The 19,797-nt window shown below is 39.5% G+C and overlaps 1 long non-coding RNA gene across 1 annotated transcript; it reads left to right on the top strand.

The window, feature by feature from the left end:
* Positions 1-459: 459 nt before the first annotated feature.
* On the top strand, positions 460-8,575 carry LOC121830514 (uncharacterized). Its single transcript, XR_013052362.1, has 2 exons — positions 460-677; positions 8,000-8,575. It is a non-coding gene; the product is annotated as an uncharacterized LOC121830514 (long non-coding RNA).
* Positions 8,576-19,797: the final 11,222 nt, after the last annotated feature.

Raw genomic sequence — 19,797 nt, 5'->3', positions numbered from 1 at the left:
AACTTCTCCTTGCAACAGACAGAGGCCTCTACAGAAAATCACCACCAACCAATATGCTGAGTTGTGGAGCTCACTCCCAATAGACACATCCATAAAACACTCCAACACCTAAGGATCCGAGAACATGGCAGGAGAGGGACTGGAGAGGTTGTAAGGTCTAGAGGATCAGGTCGTCACGTCAGAAGCTATGCCTGTAAAGTCTCACCAACATACCACCCAAATATGAGCTAGAAAAGGAGGACACCAACAAACACACCAAAGTGGATGGGAGAAAGCCCACAGGCCTCAACCCTACACAAATAACTACAGGCAACTGAGTAAATCTGGGAGCAGGAAAGATGGCCCTCCACAGGAAAGAGCACACTAATTGGTTATCAGGGTTAAACAATCAGCCATTATGATTCATCACAGTATCATCAACATTATGACTCATCACAGCAGCAAGATTACAGTACAGGAATAATGCTTTGGTTGGGGGTCACCACAACATGAGGAACTGTACTAAGGGATCACAGCATTAGGAAGGTTGAGAACCACTGCCTTAAAGGTTAGCTTCTTCCAAGAGGTCAGCTCTAAACACGTATGAACAATACAAAATGATCTCAGTTTTGATTTATAAGAGACCATGTGTGTGAGGAGTGTGAGGGACATCAGAGTTGGAGAAAGAAGATGAAGAGGTGAGTGATATAAACAAAGTACATCTATATGAAATTCTCAAAATTAAATTTAAAAAAACCCACAGAAATGAAAAAAATCTGAACAGTTATAAACTTTAGGACACAACAGACTTTACAAAAAGAAAACTAGATAAAGAGGGACATTTCACACTAAAATATGTATTTGATATCCAAGAATACATATCTTTCCAAATCTGTCTACACATGCAAAGCATACAACACACCGGACCAGAGTTTGCAGCGAACTTCCAGAAGAAATCCAGCCAGCCATTGCTACAGTTGGAGGCTTAAATACTCTTTTTATGATCAAGGCTAAATCCTCCTAACAAAAAGCAGCAAGAATACATATGATGCTATACTTATCATCAATTAAGTTTACTTAATTGTTATTAGCCAAATACCCCTACAGAAAGAAAACAAATGATACATTTTGGTTTTGAGTACACATGGCCACTCATAAAGGAAGTTCAGATTCTTAACTATGGAGACTACGTTTACAAAGAAAATAGAGACCGTTCTGCAAAATTTCAAACAATAGAATTGAACTAGAAGTTAATAATAGGTAATCAGAAAATGAACATGTATTTGGAAATTATGGCACACAGCCCTAAATGCCATACAGGACTTGACTTGTATAAGTCATGAAGTCTCACGGCAAATTAAAAATATGTATATTTATAAATAAAGGACAGTGAAACTGCAACCCATACAGGTCTGTGGCATGCTGTAGAATTCAGTGTTGCTGTGGCTGTAATATATTCTACACCAAGTGTGCCAGTGAAACTAAGTTCCCATTATAATAGTACAGAGAGTGGGACCTATTGAATGGTGTTTAGGTGACAATTATAATTATATTTACCAGTGCTGAGTATGAAGGCACGGTGGTGCCATTTTCCTTTATGGCTCTCTCACCTTCTTGTGGTTTGTACACCATGGGGTGGCACACTAAAACGTTCTTGTGTGATGCTACCTCAAGCTTTGATCTTCTGTTCTCTAGAATGGACCATCAACCACATTTTTGTCCATTATTTGACAAAATGAATGAGATTTAATTGCCAGTTCTCCACAACTTCAGGAAATACTAGCAGAGTGAACACTGCTCAGTTCATTTCGTGAAACAAATACCTTCTAATACTTAAACCATGTATGTATCAGATACAAAATTAACAGGTTAGTATCTTTCATGGACACAGATACAAAATCCTTTATATTTACCAATATGTTAAAAGGGAAAGACAAGCTGGGTGGTGGTGGCGCACGCCTTTAATCCCAGCACTTGGGAGGCAGAGCCAGGAGGATCTCTGTGAGTTCGAGGCTAGCCTGGGCTACCAAGTTAGTCCCAGGAAAGGCGCAAAGCTACACAGAGAAACCCTGTCTCGAAAAAACCAAAAAAAAAAAAAAAAAAAAAGGGAAAGACAATATGACCAAGTGGGGTCCATATGTTCATAATTAATTTGATGTTTAACAAAGTAAATAATAAGTACCTCATGGTTATATAAATATTTGTTAAAGGTATCTATGAGTAGGTAAAAACAACCCAACTGAAGATTGTGAGGAGAAATATGATGTTGTTTTAACTGATTTTGAAATTGAGCGGAAACTAACGCAAAATCCAATGTCTATGAACAACATACCTTAATTTTGAAGGTGTTTCACACAGGAGAGCAGGGACGGGATTCTGGAGCCACTAAGACATTTCCTGGAATTAACGAAAGGACAGCAGATGGCTTTCCTCTCGCTGGCATGGTGGCTTACAGTAAAGCAGAAGGAATGCTTTAGTTTGGATTTGGAGTATCCTTCAAAAACCTCTGTTAAGGCTCCAAGCCCCCAATGCAGGAGTGGCACTTACTGGGAACTATGGAGCCTTTGTGCTTGGTCTTGGTGTAAGTTTAAAAGAAATGCACTGAAGTGCACATCTGTCCCCCTTTTTTCTCATGCACCTATGAAGTAAGTGTTCTCCTATGATGATGTGCTAACTTGCTAGAGGTCTAAAAGCATGGGAGTGCTAATTCATGGATGTCAAAATATCAAAGCCTGTGAGCCAAAATAACCCTTTTCTTTTTGTAAGTTAATTATCTCAGTATTTTGTTATGGTTACAGAAAATTGACTAACACAGGAAGTAAACTCCATATGATATTAGGTTATATTTATAGTAGTCAGTATGATTTCTTGTTAATTTTAGACTAGAACTCAACTATGAAGTTGAATGTAAATGGAAATGTACATATATGTATAGGCAAATATATCTTCTTCTCTGTCAACTGAGATACCCCAGACACAAAACACAAAATGCAGATTTTTATTTCTAATACACTTTCTCAACTGAAGAAACCTTGTAAGTCTCCTTGAAGAGGTGGCTGATTTTAGGTCTTAACAGAGAATGGACAAGATAAACCCAAACCACATCACTTTGTTTGAATATAAAAAAAAATACCCCAAAGCAAAAACTGTCTATGCTTTTGTTCCCTCTGGCCGGGAAATTTCAAATGCTCTGTCTTTGAACTTGCTACTTTCTCCTACTTGAGCTAGTAGGCAGTTAATGTTCTCTGTAGCATTTTCAGATTAGTTGTGTTCTTCAGTTCCAAAAGTTCAGTTGGGTTCTTTTTATTATTTCTTTTGGTTGAATTCTTCATTTTGTTCTTGTGTAGTTTTGTCAACTATGCTTAATTCTCTAAGTTCTCATGTAATTTACTGAGTTATTGAAGATAATTAATATTTTGAAGTTTTGTCACATTCTTTGTAGCTATCCATTTCTTTAGATTAGTTATTGGTGTTTTGCTCTGTTTCTTTGGAAATGTTATGTTCCAGAATCGTTTATGATTCTTCTGAACTTGTTTTGGTGTTGGCACATTTGAAGAAAGAGGCAACCTTTCCAGTCATTGCCTATTGACTTTGACAGGGTATCTTTCCCCAACTAGTCCATTCAGGAATTCTGGAAGGAATAAAAAATATAATGTCATTGCCTAATTTGTGGATTAATGAAGGTGGGTCAAGTTTCTGGGTCTAAAGGTACATCCTGGTATATGAGTCTGTGTAGAAATCCTCCCCTATTAAAGGGGTCCATTGTGGCAGACCAAGAGACTGAAATCACAGATTTTAAATGACCCTGGGGTGGGTCTGTGTCATTGCGGCTTAGGTTGTTGCTTCTCTTGACATAAATCTAAATAATTATAAAATTATGAGAAAGCAGAAATAAGGAAAAGTTCCTTATAAAAGAGCAAATAATTATGTTCATCACAACTTTTTGAGATGACAGTCCATGGTTGGCTAGCCCTGTGGTTTGTATCCTATGGCAATGCTGTATGCCATGCCTGGAGTATATGGCTAAGCAAAAATGTTTACTTTATCAACTATAAAGCAAATATATTGAAAAATTGGAAGGCAGTAGTACACACTATCACATTGGAGACTTTGCCGCAATTACCTAAAGACCTCCCATAGACCTAACTTTCTTAAACTTTTTCCACATTCTAGAAGTGCTTCCCTAGTCCAAGCCTTTAATACAGAGGCCTCCGCTGACCATTCAAAAGATGATGCTACAATGCATTTGACAATGAATCAGGAATAGCTGAAACTATTTCAAGTCTTATACATGGAAACGTTATTCTTCCAACTTTGATCTTCATTGAAATAGTAAATAGTTTCAACTAAAGAGTAGAACAAAAAGACATTAGTAGAATCGAAAACAGAGCTCATTGAGGGTTTATAAGTATCCATATTACTTTCCTGATTCTTTAGTTGCACATTCTATGTTTTTGATAACATAAAAGAGTGCTGGTACAGAGTGCTCAGTGATAACCCATTTAAAAGAGCATGGGTAAGTAAAAGCCCATCTAGCTTAGGACACCTCCACTTCCACTAGTTCTTTCTCCCTCTAAAGAATCACCACAGTAAGTGTTTACATCAATCATCAAGCTTCCCCACTTTAGTTTAGGAACTTTAAGTAAATGTGGATGTTTTCTATATCTCACTACCCTTGGATTCCAGCAGATTCTCATGACATTGGTTATTACTCAGGACAAAGACCTTTTCCAGAATCCTGAGCCTTTGTCTTCAAAACCAGCACAGCTGCCAGAGAAAAATCAGTCAAAAGAGATCACATGACATAAAGCCAAACAAAACTGCATTGTAAGAAGTTGCACAGGGCTGAGCTCCCCTCTCTGATGTCTGTTGATATCACCTTTGTTCCCACATCTCTGATGATGGCAACTCTTAAAATCTAATATGAAAATTTCCCCTTAGAAGGATTTTCTGCTTTTAAAAATAGCTTATGGAGGCCATCCAGAGAATATATTGAAGGTTACTTCAGAAAAGAACCAGCACCGTGATGAAGCACCTTGGTAGAGCCTTCTAGAGTTTGACTAAGCATGGATGTTAACAGCCTTCCCAGTGGAACAACTGAGCAAAGTTCTGGAGGGGCCGTTTCCTCAGCCAAGTTTCTGGGCTTTTTTTTTTTTAAACAACTAAGCATATAAACCCAACCACTGTTGGGATTTCCTTTTTTTTTTTTTTTAAAGGGCAAAAACATAACAAAGGTGGAATGGATGGATTAGGTAAAAGTTGAAGCTGAACATTTAGGGTATCTCAACAAACAGCAAATCAATTATGGAACTTTTTCTGCTCTTTGCTTGCAGACCATCTGGGGCTGTCATGCAGCCCTGCCCTCTCTGTAAGAACTGTTGAGAGGGAATTGTCGAGGTTGTCAGGAACACATGCCTTACACCACTTGCACAACATCTGTATGAGGAATGACGCTGACACAACTCAGGCTAACGTTACACAGCGTGCAGGAAGTCCATAAGTATGACTTGCCTCGGGATAATGTAAATGTTTACAAAGCACAGTCAACTGAGCAGATCTCACACCTTCATCTACCAAACACCTCATGTTTTTTTTTTCTTGAAAAAATTTTCTTTTATATTACATTTTTCAATGTCAGAATGTTTTCAGACATGGTAATATATATTTGGGCGTTTTTCATGTTTCAAAAAATGTATGTGTGTATACTCCCCCATGTTGCTCTTTCCTCTTCAGATACTTAGAAATGCAATGTTACTAAAAATTTCCATTCTTTCGCCATTATGTGTGGGGCGTAGAGTGATACTGGGGAATCTGTAATAACTGTAAACCACAGAAATGATAATTTGGGTCTTGGTAGTTATAATAAATTATAGCTTACTTTATTTATTATTTTTTATTAAGAGATTTTATTCATTTTTACATATCAACCACAGATTCCCCTGTCTTCTCTCCTCTAGCTCCTCAGATTTCCCCCCCAATATCCCTCCCATTCCCACCTCCTCCAAGGCAAGGTCTCCCATGGGGAGTCAGCAGAGCCTGGTACATTCAGCTGAGGCAGGTCCAAGCCCCTCCTCCCTGCACCAAGGCTGTGCAACGTGTCTCACCATAGGCACTAGGCTCCAAAAAGCCGGCTCATGCACTAGGGACATGTCCTTATCCCACTGCCTGGGGGTCCTCTATACACTTTAAGCTAAACTAATGTCTCACTTATCCAGAGGGTCTAGTCTAGTACCATGGAGGCTCCTTAGCTATTGGTCCATGGTTCATGCATTTCCACTAGCTCTGTACTTTTTCCAGTCATGGTCTCAACATTCCTTGCTCATAGAATCCTTCCTCTCTCTCATTGATTGGACTCCTGGAGTTTGGCCTGGGACCTAGCCATGGATCTGCACCTGCTTCCATCAGTCACTGGATGAGAGTTCTATCATGACAGTTAGGGTATCAGCCATCCGATCACTAGAGTAAGGCATCTCAGGCACCCTTTCGACTATAGTTTACTTTAATTCATGTTATTGTTTTATACTTTTAGACTTCCATTCATTTGGCTATTTTTTTCAAAGGGGCAGCTAAAGCATGAGCAATGTATCTCCCAATCTAATAGAATAAACAGTGACTCCAGCATCACGGATGAATAAATATCCATGTGAATTAACTTAAGGAAAAATCTCTGAAATGAAAGTGATGTGTGTGGGGAAGTGGATCTGGGAAAGAGGAGAGGTGGGGGGCTGGAAGGAATGGAAGGGGGAGAAACTGTGGTCAGGATCTATTTATGAGAGAAGCAATGTGTAAGGAGCAGACAAAATCCTAAGTGAATGTGTGCTGTTGACGTGGGCACAGCTATGCCAAGGACCCCAGTGCCTTAGCCCCATGGGAATAGAAACACCTCCCCAGGGTGAGGCTCAGAGGGATGGTGAAGCCTTCCTTTGGTCTGAATGCAAATGTTGACAACATGTACAGACTCATCAACCACAGCTTCTTCTTCAGGGGCGACTGTGCCTGAGCCTCCTCACCTACACAGAACAACCAAGGTTAAATTAGCCTGCCCCCTTGATCGGCTGTTTATCATAAAGATACCTCCTGATTCAGCTGTATACAAAAAACTCGTCTCCTTCATTCATATGTATAAAACAAATGCACTGATGTTCTGGGCTGAAGTTGCTGCTCTCCATTATAGTGAGCACATTCCACCCAATCCAAGCTTTTCTGTATGTGTGTCTGTGTCTGTGTGTCTGTCTTCTTTTTATCCCCTGCTTGGCCCAGGTAGGTCAGTCTCTAAAGCCATACTAAGCATGGTGGATGTCTTATTCCAGATTACAACAATCAAAGAAAAGTAGGTCATGAATTTGAAGGAAAGAAAGGTGAGGGTACCTGGGAGGGTTTTGGAGGAAGGAAAGGAAAGGAAGAATTAATTTAATTATATAATCTCAGGACAAACAAACAAGCAAATAAACAAAACCAAAAACGTAAGTCAAGGCATCCATTTCTTGGTTCAAAAAAAAAATATTGTTCCAGTAGGAACTCGAAGGCTTGTTCTTGCTCACAATTGTAATCACCAAAAAATCATTTAATATTTGTTATATTAATTCTTTACTTCCCTTTGCATACTATCATATTGTTTCTTCATGGAAGCTTTTTTTTTTTAAAAAAAATTCTCAGTATTTTGTTCTTGCTGACACTGTCTCAGACATACTTTGCCTGACTTGTTCTAGACCCTGAGGGGTTATAAACAGAGGGTGTCTGTTCCTTCCTGCCTTCAGGGTAGAACTCATTGCCAAAGTTGTGTATACTTAGGTAGTAAAACCATTTTTATCTTGTTCACCTCTACTGTGCAAATCTAGACACTTCTCTTGAAATAATTGCAAAATCATTCCTTTTTAAAAATTTTCTTTTTCTTTTTTGTTGAAAATAGATTCTCTCACAAATACATTCTAATCAGTTTCCCCTCCCTCCACTTCTTCCAACCCAATTCCCTTCTCTATCAAATCCACTCCTCCTCTGTTTCCTCTTCATAAAAGAGCAGGCCTCCAGGAGATGACAGCCAAGCAGGACAAAACAAGATACAACAAGACAAGATAGAAGCCCTCAGATATAGGCTGAACAAGGCAACCCAATAGGAAGAAAGAAAATGGGCTATAGAGCTAAACAGAGAATTCTCAACAGAAGACGCTCAAATAACTGAAAGACATTCAAGGAATTGCTCAACATCCCTAATCATCAGGGAAATGCAAATCAAAAATGACTTTGAGGTACCATCTTACACTCATCAGAATGGCTAAGATCAAAAACACTAATGACAGTCTATGTTGGAGAGGATACGGACCAAAGGGAACACTCCTCCACTGTTGGTGGGAATGCAAGCTTGTACAGCCACTTTGAAAATCAATATGGCGCTTTCTTAGAAAATTGGAAACCAACCTTCCTCAAGACCCAGCTATACCACTCTTGGGCATGTACCCAAGGAATGCTCAGTCATACCACAAGGACACATGCTCAACTATGTTCATAGCAGCATTATTTGTAATAGCCAGAGCCTGGAAACAACCTAGATGCCCTTCAACTGAGGAACGGATAAATAAAATGTGGTATATATACACAATGGAGTACTGCTCAGCAGAGAAAAACAATGACATCATGAGGTTTGCAGGCAAATGGATGGAACTAGAAATTATCATCCTGAGTGAGGTAACCCAGACTCAGAAAGACAAATATGGTATATACTCACTCATAAGTTGAAACTAGATGTAAAGCAAAGGATAACCAGACTGCAACTCACAACTCCAGGGAGGCTACCTAGTATAGAGGTCCCTAAGAAAGACACAGGGATCACCCAATGACAGAGAAATGGATGAGATCTACATGAGCAAACTGGACATGCATGGGGGTAATGGAGGGCAAGGGTTGGGGGAAAGAGAGCTTAGGGGACCGGGAGGTCATATATGGATAGGGAACAGAGTGGGAGAACAAGGAAGGAGATACCATGATAGGTGAGAACCCATGGGAATAGGAAGAAGCAGAGTGCTAGAGGGGTCTCCAGAAATCCACAAAGATACCTCTACTGTAGACTACTGGCAATAGTCGAGAGAAAGCCCGAGCTAACCTACTCTGGTAATCGGATGGCCAAACACTCTGGCTGTCATGATAGAACTCTCATCCAGTGACTGATGGACACAGATACAGAGATCCACGGCCAAGCCCCAGGTAGAGCTCAAGGAGTCCAACTGGCGAGAGAGAGGAGGGATTATATGAGCAAGCGATATCAAGACCATGATTAGAAAAAGCACAGGGACAAATAGCCAAACTAGTGGAAACACATGAACTGTGAACCAATAACTGAGGAGCCCCCATGGAACTGGCCCAGGCCCTCTGGATAAGTGAAACAGTTGATAAACTGTTTAGGAGGCCCCCAGGCAATGGGACCAGGGCCTGCCCTTGTTGCATGAGCTGGCTTTTTGGAACCTAGGGCCTATGCTGGGACACTTTGCTCAGCCTAAGTGAAGGGAGGAGGGGACTGGACCTGCCTCACCTGAACCTACCAGGCTGGGCTGACTCCCCAGGGGAGACTTTGCCCTGGAGGAGGTAGGAATGGGGGGTGAATTGGGGGAGGAGGGCTGGAGGGTGGAAGGAGGAAGGACAGGGGAATCTGTGGCTGATATGTAAAATTAAATTAATTATAAAATTTAAAAACGCCAAAAAAAAAAAAAAAGACCAGGCAAAGAGTCAGAGATACACCTGTTTCCACTGTTAGGAGTCCCACAAAAGTACCAAGCTAACAGCCATAACATATACAGAGGATCTGGTGCAGACCCATGCTTGCTGCTTCAGTCTCTGTGAGCCCATGTGAGCCCAGCTTAGATGATTCAGTGGGCCATGTTCTCCTGGTGTTCCCCATATCTTCTGACTCCTACAATCTTTCCTCCTCTTCTTCCAGGGGGTTCCCCAATCTCCCCAGGAACCTGAAGGAGACCTCCAAATTAGACTCTTTGTATAATGTCTGGATGTGGGACTCTCTACCTGCTTCTGTCTCCTAAAGAAGGAAGCCTCTCTGATGATGACTAGACATAGGCACTGAGCCTATGTCTCTGGACTACCCAATATCCAGTTCCTGGCAATCCAGGCAGTGTAGAGCAAGGGCTCCCTCTCATGACCATGGACCTTAAGTTAAACCAAACATTAGTTGTCCACTCTCACAAGTTCTCTGCCACCATTGCCCCATAGCATCTTGCAAGCAGGACAGATTGTAGGCCAAGGGTTTTATGGCTAGGTTGGTGTCCAAGATTCTCTTTCCGTAGCCTGCAGAATACCTTCTCATGCCAAAAAGATTAGAACATGGTGAAGGCTCCATGCAGTACCAGCTCAACCTCTCAACGTTCAATGAGCTGTATGGCTGGGGCCTCACATCCTCAGTGTTGGGGTCCTGCTGTCAGTTTTCAGAGAGCTACCTTCTGTCCTAGCATCTGCCTGGGTTCTTAAGGGATCTCCATGGGTCTCTCATGGTCAACAACTCAACTGAATGCAACCCAGCCCCACCACTGTAAGCCTTGCTTGGCTACACTAAGTTATTTTTTTTTGACTGTGCTCTTCCCTAGACATGCCTTATTGCTTTTGTACAGGCCTTATCATGGGCATTGGATGGTCACTGACATACCCCACAGAGAGAAGACTTGGGATGTTAAAGCAAATGACCTCCAAATGCCACCGTGGTTCTGAAAAGGGCTGTGAACTCACTTATTGCTGCTGATAGGTGAGTATGCTCAAGGACATAGACCGGTTAGCTGATAGGCAAAGATATGGTGACCCCAGGTCTGAGAAAGAGCCAACATAACAGGCTAATTTTTGCACATTTAGAATTCACATTCATCTCTGTTAAAAGGCTCTCACTTCACTAACTGCTGTATGTCTTCTCTCAAATGTATGAAGGAAATGGAATGAAATTAGGAGTCTTCTGTGTCCTAAAGAGAATCACTTGTACAAGGATTAACTTGCATGCACATTAATAGACACGTAGTCATGGACTTGTGAGGGTCATTGCTCCAAGAGTCACCTCAATCTTTCTGCACATTGAAAATGTTTATTTGGGATTTGCTTGAAATCCCTTACCTTTTTTAGCACTATTTTTTAATTCAATTAAAATGATCAGGTACTTAGGTTTTTAAACATAGCCAGTTTTCCTGCATCCAGCCATTCAGATAAAGGGAAAAAATGCATTTCTCCATTGAAATATTTTAAGTGTAAGTTCCACAGCTGCACACAATATATATCCAGAGGCCAAGAACAAAATATTAGCAATATTAAGCTTAATTTTAAACACCAGGCACCATTCAAAAGTCCTGCATGTCATTTTGACTTCAAAGTCTGGGCTCTTCACGTGTTGAGAGACACGCAGCCCTGCTGCTACAGATTGGAAAAAGAGCTTGGGGTCAGAGGTCGACACAGTGAGGGAGTTTGCTCTTTAAGAGGTTATCTGTGGATCTGCAAAGCCAGAGTGTAATTGGCTTTTGTGATGTGATTTTAGTGAGTAACTGTATATGATCTGGGGCAGTTTCAAAGACAAGCTTGGGAGATTTTTCTAGCTTGCTTGTGATGGCAATTTTAGGGAGTGTGTGCAATCTTGGATAGACAGCATGGAGTGATCAAGATGATGATCAGAAGTGACATAGCAAGTGTTTTATTCTCTGTAATTATAATCTTAGTGCATTGGTTCTAATATAATGTGTTCTTTCTTTTTAGGCCATCACACAGATTAGGAAGATAAAAACATTTAGTGTGCATGGGTAGTGTCAGTATAGCCAATTAATGTCATCAATGCAATCATTCCATGCTGTTCTCCGTGGTTCCGAGACTGAACTTGATTTGAGGATTACTGAATGATTATAAAGAAAGAAAAAATAATTCCAAGCTCTGCAATTGGCTGTGCAGAGGTGTGGGGCTTAGTGCCACAAAACCTGTTCACTTCCAGACCTTGACTTTCCTAAACAATGAGAAATAAACATTTCCTTATTGTTCTAGTTGTTTAGGGTTGCCTTGATTAAGCTGTCACTGCTGTCAGTTATGTTCTTCTAAGCCTGGTTGGATCTATTTCATGTTAGGAAAAAGCTCAGATAAATCCAGGAAAGCTTAATGTTTATCCAATGTGAAAATAATTACTCAAAAGTGTTATTCTTAATCCAGATAATTAGAGTGAGGAAGGAAAGATCAGTGTCATTGTGAATTATGCCCCGGCAATTGACTCTTGGTCCTTGTAAGTTTCAGGTGAAGATGTGAATGGATAAAGGTTAGATTAAACATAATCCAAAGTAGCTGCAGCCTTAATCTGTTATGATACAAGGATGATCACTTAAAAAGAGCTGGATTGTGGGATTGTTTCTGGTTGGATAAGATGCTGCTCGATTGGGACTAGTCTTAAAACATGCTTAGCACCATGTCACTGCGGCTGTAAGTACTTGTGCACGACTGTGGGCTGCCATACCAACCAGCATGCCTGGGCTCACGCTGTGCAGCAGAGCGTCAGACATCCACAGTATCTGGGCTTCACGTTAGCACGTCTTCCAGGGGCTGCAGGGAAGAAACATTTCCTGTGACCCCCATCTCTTCTGGGGCATCTCTTCTGGGTTGCAATAAGCATGAATTTGGAATCTGCCAAAATCCAGGCATAAAGTAAGCAGCCATATATTAACTGGTACAATTAGAAAGTTTTTTTTTTGTTTTTTTTTTTTGTAATTGAAGATATTTTATGTTCTGATTCAACACAGAAGTTATTTTTAAGTGTGAAAACTTAGGTAATAGACAAGGGTTGAATTAACTATCTGCCAAGTACTCTGAAATTAAAATTAGCACTTTCTAAATATTTCTGTGGAATTAAAAATAATTTGGAGGAGTATGAATAATGAGATCCATGAATGACAGAATACAAAATCCAGCCCCATCATTTTTTAATTAAAATGAGGAAATATTGATATTTCTTCTATTTCTCTCAACAAACCCTAGAAATTTAATATAATTTCTGTGTGACAGAACTGGCTTGCTTTGATTATAGAAAATGAGAGCAAAAACATTTTACCAATTATTATGTGAAATTTTATTGCCTAAATTAAAATTCATTGCTATTTTATAACAAATGGATTTTAATTAGAGTTTGAATATTTAGTAGTTTGCTATAGTTGTTTTTTCTTTTCCCTGTTAAAATTGTATTGCACCAATTTTACTGTTCTTAGTTTAAAAAATAGCTATTGTAATGTAGAAAACTAGTAATGCAACACTCCTTAGCATATGCTCATGTTAACTCAGAATAATTGGCATTCTAAAAGTGAGACTGAATTTTTCATAATGTGTGTTAAACAAGCATAACTCACACATGTCAATTTATTTTTAACCTTTATCAAAATCCAAGTTTACATCAGACAATACTTACTGTCCTTACATAAATGCATAACATGATATACTGTAAACACAACAGACATGCTTCCACTTTCATTAACAGATTCCATATGTATTTGTTCAAAATTTGTTTTACAAAGGCCATACACGTTTGTTAAGAATTAACCATTCTTATTTAGTCATTTGCTCCATATTTTCACAATTTATTTAATGCATACAGCCAGTGTGTTTCCAGGGGTCTCTATAATGTTCCAGACAGTGGTCAGGAGCTAGGAATACAGTGGTGAAAAAAACAAAGTCCATACCTGCAGTAGGACAGACCCATAGGATCGAGGAAATTGGCTCAGACCAGTAGCCAAGGCATGCACATATTGTACTCCTTATGAGTCAACCTGGAGTCTGCCTGAGGGCCCAACAACAGGAGCTGTCAGAGTTCCTGGTCACTGTCAGAGGTACTGATCATGCTCAGCCAATGAGGGATCACCATGCAATGCCACCAGATTGTGACACAGACTGGGTGGTGGGAGGAGGGTATATAAGCCCTCCCATGTTATTAAATAAATTTGTTGCTTGCCTTCAACTGACTCCTAGTGTCTGTGCTGTTGATGCTGTGCCTTCCTCCACCCTCCACTGAGGGAGCCGTTAGGACCCAGCAACACATGCCCTTATGAATCTTGCATTCTTATGATAGAAAGTATAAATTACAAAGGCAAGATGGATCAGCAAGTAAAGGTGCTTGCTGCTAAGCCCGCCATCAGAATTCTATCCATAGAGTGAAACTACACAGTAAAAGGAAAGAACCAGCTCCTATAAGTTGTCCTCTGACCTCCATATATATATATACCATGACACATGCGTCTACCCTCTTTATCTCCCTCCTTCCCTCCCCTCTCTTTCTCACACACAAATAAATATTAAAAATTAAGAAGTAAATGTGCAGTATGAATGACATTAGCAACTGCAATACAATGAAGAAGAATGTACACTTGAGGTTTAGGATAGGACCTGGTACATTACTATTTAAGGTGAGAAGGTTGGGGAATAGCTCCAGCATTAGCCTTAGTATAAAGACTTGAAGGATATTTGGGAGTGAGCTGTTTGGAACTCATGACTACAGATCTACTAGCTTCTGGATAATTAATTACTCCTGGTAAACTGGACAACTTACCAGGCCAGTAGCTTGTGAGACATTCAAACATAATTATCATTTCAATATTCATTTAGGTAAAGGTCTAGCTTTTTTACACTTAAAAATCATTCACACTAGGCAAACTTCATTAAGTTGTGGGTCTAAAATATTTATGAATACACTATGCTCTTGATTTGGGAGAAATATTCAGATAATGGGGGAAAGCATAGAGTTTCTAATACTCCAGAAGTTGTGAGCAAGATTTCTTAAGGAAAAACAGGAACAAGTTAGAACTTGTTCTCTTTGTGTGTGTGTGTGGGGGGGGAGGGTGCTACAGGCCTATAGAATTAGTTTGTTATTGTGTGATCTATCATCTACAGGTTAATGCCTTGAACTCGGCCTTGCTTTGCAAGTTCATTGACACGAAGATATGATTAGTATATTTAAAACAGTCAGTGTGTTTAAAAGTTTTAGCTACGTGGCTTGTGGCCAGAATTCATATTCCTCTTCATTTTCAAGGTATTGCTTTATTATAATCGCCAAAAGAGTAGATAGACTTTTTCTGTTGTTAATTTAAACTCTATAAAGGTATTCACTAGATAATCATCATAGGAAATAATTTTCTGAGGAAGAGAGGGGAGTGGGCATGAAATGAACTTAGTAGATCCCTAAAAGGAGATGGGGTGAAGGGGGTATAGCTAGAAGAAGAATACTCACAGATATGAGGTTAAGTTACTAAAGCAGCTTGACAACTAGCTGCTCTCAAAGATACTGTGTGATGGTGCAGGAGTCTAGGATGATGTAGGCAGAAATGATCATACCACCACTGGGCACCATTCAATCAAACGTACACAGAGCATAGATGGCGCTTGCCAGGTATGTTGATGCCTCAGTTTTTCACCCTTGGGACGAGGTAAAAGGCTTCTTAGTCTGCTAAATAGTATGTAAATCCAACCATGCAAATTTTAGTTATGGTTTAAGAATGAGTGTATGCTCACACAAAACAATGTTATATTCCCTCTTCTTCAGAAAGAACAGAGGTGGCATTAAACATTATAATGACAAAAACATGTGTCCAGAGAAGACAGGCCCAACCACAATGCAGGGTGCTTGTGTAGTGGGTAGCCATTCCAGCTTTGATCTGGAAGTTCCAACCCCCATTGAGGCTTCGGCAACTGTCATGCTTACAAGGTGGGGCCAAGGGAGGACCCTGGAGACTCGAGGTCTGGATGGGCCAGCTTGCTCTCTGTTCCTGGACCCTGGATGGTGGAGGTTGACCAAGCAGAGCTCCAGAGAACACTGCTGGATTGCGATACACCTTCCCCAGACCCCGCAACCTGCCTATCCCTTCATTTGTAAGTTACCCACTAATAAATCTTCCTTTTAACTACATGGAGTGGACTTAATAATTTCACCAATATGTTTGTCATGGTAGACATCACACTGTACTTCACAAAGACAGAGCCGAGGTACACAGAGGTATTTTACCAAACTCAATATGGAAAAAAATTGGAAAAACACTAAGTGGGTAGAAAACTATTACCTAATATAAAAATATTGTCTTATAATTCTTTGTCAGAGAAGATTATGTGCTTAATTTCACTTAAAGGAGAGCTACTATGTCATAAATTAAGAAATGAAAGCTGATGAATAAAGGCAATGATAGAAATGCTGCTGTGAAGTGAAGAAAAGCCCAGAAGCCTCAACCCTACACAAAGATCTAGAGGCAACTAGGGAATGCTGAAAGCAGGAGAAATTGTCTTACCCAGGGAAGTCCATACCAACTCGTTGTCCAGTACCAAATACCCCTCATACCATGTACATACAAGTAACATTATACAGACTGAGCAGGTTGTTGATATCGGATGTAACCTCAAAAAAAAAAAAGTAACTGTTTTATAAAGGAATGAAAGCTGAAAGTTCTTGTCTAAAATATAAGCCAAAAGCAGATATAAATTTTGTAACTCTCAAGAAGGACACAAATCCATCCTGATCAGAAAAGTATATGATTATTTAGCAGAACAACCACGATGTTTGTAGTTAAACTATTAAAACTAATAGATTAAGTGACAGGACATAACACCAATAAAGAATATTAATTACTAATTGTAGCATTGTTACATGCTACATACACAAATGATGCTTCTACCAAAAAAGAAAAATGAAAATTTCATCTAGTTTTTAAAGTTATAGCTACCATAAGTATGATGAGAGGAGAAACAATAATGTGGGGGAATATTGACCGTATGTGAATGACATGGGAAGAAGGGGAATGTTTACATATAAACGACACTTGAAAATTAGAATGAATAACATCTATGAGTTAATGGCAAAAATAACAGGAGATAAATCAAAGAAACAAAACACTAACATGTGAAAAAGATAGTACTCTAGTTAATTAATTTTGAAGGTTAAACACCTTCAAGGTACTACTGACTACTAAGGTTCTACCATAGCCTTTTCCAAATGTGTAATTAATTACTCAAAGCATAGTCCTTAATATCAAACATTCATGTCATCATAATTTCTGTGCATGAGGCATCTTGGTATGTCTCAGTCAGTCTCCATCAGCTCTCATGGAGAAACCAGCAGGTTTGAAAACATTACAGGACTGTATCTGCCCACATAGAAAATGGATGCCCTTCCTCTGCATACTGCTATTGGCCAGAGATGGCAACGGTTTGTTATATGGATATTTTCATAAGGCGTCTCACAGTGGCATCTATCTCTGATGTAAGCTGCCATCTTTTAGGAACTTAACTTGGGAAGTAACATCCCTACCAAACATTCTAATCAATAGAAGCAAATCAGAAATTGCCATGGTTTTCATCTTCTTTTTCCAATTAAATTTGTTCTTTGACAGGATTGTATATGCATACAGTGCGTTCTGATTACTCTCTACCCCTGCTTGCTGCTCCCCGCCCCTGTCATCTTCTCCCGTCTTTACAATCCCTTTCTCACACGAACTCACAGCTGCTGTGATTGCCTACATTGAGTCTGTGGAACACTGGGCTTATTAACACTTAGTCCTCGGCAGGCGAAGGTCTCACAGGGAGCTATCTCTACCTGCTAAACTACTGGCAACTGATTGATTCTATGGGTGTGGGAAAATTGAAATTGTTTTCAGTTGCATATATTTGATGGTGAACCCATCAGGCTCCAAAGAATCAGTCAAAGCCATGCTCACACAGATGACTCTGGTTAAACTCAGTGGATCACAAAACAAAAAGGCATTAATGTGGATTTGGACAGTTTTGTTCTTTCCAAATTGCATGCAGTAACTTAACTTCCAATGCAAGTACCTTGGGAGGCAAGTTCTGGGTGGCAGTGATGGTACAGTGATACTACAGAAGAAGATTATGGGAGTGGGACTATTTCTCCATGTGTGGGAGGCCAATCAAATACCTAGATACATAAAATCAATTCAAATGTTTAAAAATAAAATAAAAGACAACATATTTAAACAAAAGCAACAAGCAGCAAATGACCTAAAAATGTAAAGTTAATTACATGACCTGAAGAACAGTGCTGTTAATCAAATTGCAAATGCACATTTGTAGATTGGTGTAATTATGAGCAAAACTTAAAAATAAAACTGTCTTGATTAGTAATAATATTCTGTACATGAAAAAGATTTTATACTTTTCTTTTGCTATTTCACTTTCCATGCCAATGCAAAGTAGAGGGCTATGATTTCACGTAAGGATGTAATTAACTGTATTGGTGGCAGTGTGCTCAGCCATTCGAAATGGTGGTGTGTCACATGACAGGTCCAAACTACAGGCACAACACAGAACTGAGAGCAACTTCTATACTCTATGGCCCAGTGTTAGTCTTGGCTAAAGTAATCCTTGATGATAACAAATACTGTACTTATAAGCAATTTCATGTGGCATACGTTTAATAACACTGTGCCTTTTAACCAAACTTGCTGAATTTTAGCTGTGTTTCTAATAAGAACCTGGTATAAATTTGCTTTATGTCAAATCTTCCCACCATCATCTATTAACATTTTGCAAATCACCACAATGTGTTTTTATCAGGAGTAATCAAGAGATAGAAACCAATCAAGAAATTGTTTATCCTTCCACAGTTTTAACTATGTGTGTGGAGGCTGCACCTGGAATCACCCCATTGTGCATCATTCAGATATCATGTTTTAAAAATAGATTTTCATGAAGTTCAGGTTGGTCCTGAATTTCTCCTGTCGCCCATAATGACCTTGATCCACCCGCCTTCACATCCTAAATGCTGGGCTCATAGGTATACACTACGGTACCCAGTTGTGTCTATTTCTGAGGATGGATCTCAAAATTTCCTGTATACTAGGGAGAACTCTACCAACTCTACATCCCCAGCTCTGGAAATCATTTCTGTAAAATCTCCCCTAGCAAACTATGCAAAAACATGAAGGTAAAGACAATGTATTGCTAACAGTCTCTTTTTCTTACCTTTCCCCAGTGTCTAGAGAATCCCTGGGAAACACTATTTTTTTCCTAATTGAGTGGGTGAGTGAGTCTGTTTATGCAAACATGTCTGCAATCTTTCACTTTTTCCCCCTGTTTCTGTGTTCCCCAAGACTAAACAATTGAGAATCCATAATGACAATTTTTTAGTTTGATAATACTCCTGTTCTCAATTGCTTCTTCCTACACACAGTAAAGAGAAAGTAAGGTAACTGTCTAAGTGACTAATGTCAGAATAGCTGCTTCTGATGCCATGCGTTTCTTTTATTCACTCAAGTAACATGAAATAACTTTTTAACTGTCCTTTAAAGTGTAGATTAAGATAGTTGTTTTGTGGTCATTATGCCCTGTCAAGTTCAATTTTGTGTGTGTGTGTGTGTGTGTGTGTGTGTGTGTGTGTGTGTGTGTGTGTGTGTTTCAGAATAATGGCTCTCAAAGATAAGTACTCTCTAATTCCAGGAATTATAAATGTGTTATCTTCCATGGCTAAAGAGACTTTGTTGATGTGATTGTGAGTTTGGAGTTTGAAATGGAGAGATTCCTTTTCACTACCCAGTGGCCTAAGCAATTCATGTGATTCCTCAAAAGCAGAGAGCCTTTCCTAGCTTTGGTTAGAGGAAGATGTAACAATGGAAGATGGGGAATCCTGTGACATTGCTAACTTGAGCAGATAGAACAGAGGGCATGAGCTGGGAGCTAGAAGAATCAAGGAAAAAGATCTCCCCTGCAGCCTCCATAAAGCAAAATGGCCCTGCTATACATTAATTTATCCCAATGACATGCATGCTGGACTTCTGACTCACAAAATTGGAGGATAATAAGTTGTGTTCTCCTTAAGTAGTTAAGCAT

The sequence above is a fragment of the Peromyscus maniculatus genome, chromosome 6, assembly GCF_049852395.1.
Source record: "Peromyscus maniculatus bairdii isolate BWxNUB_F1_BW_parent chromosome 6, HU_Pman_BW_mat_3.1, whole genome shotgun sequence".
In the NCBI taxonomy this organism is placed as follows: Eukaryota; Metazoa; Chordata; class Mammalia; order Rodentia; family Cricetidae; genus Peromyscus; species Peromyscus maniculatus.
This window is presented reverse-complemented; position numbering and strand designations above follow the sequence as displayed.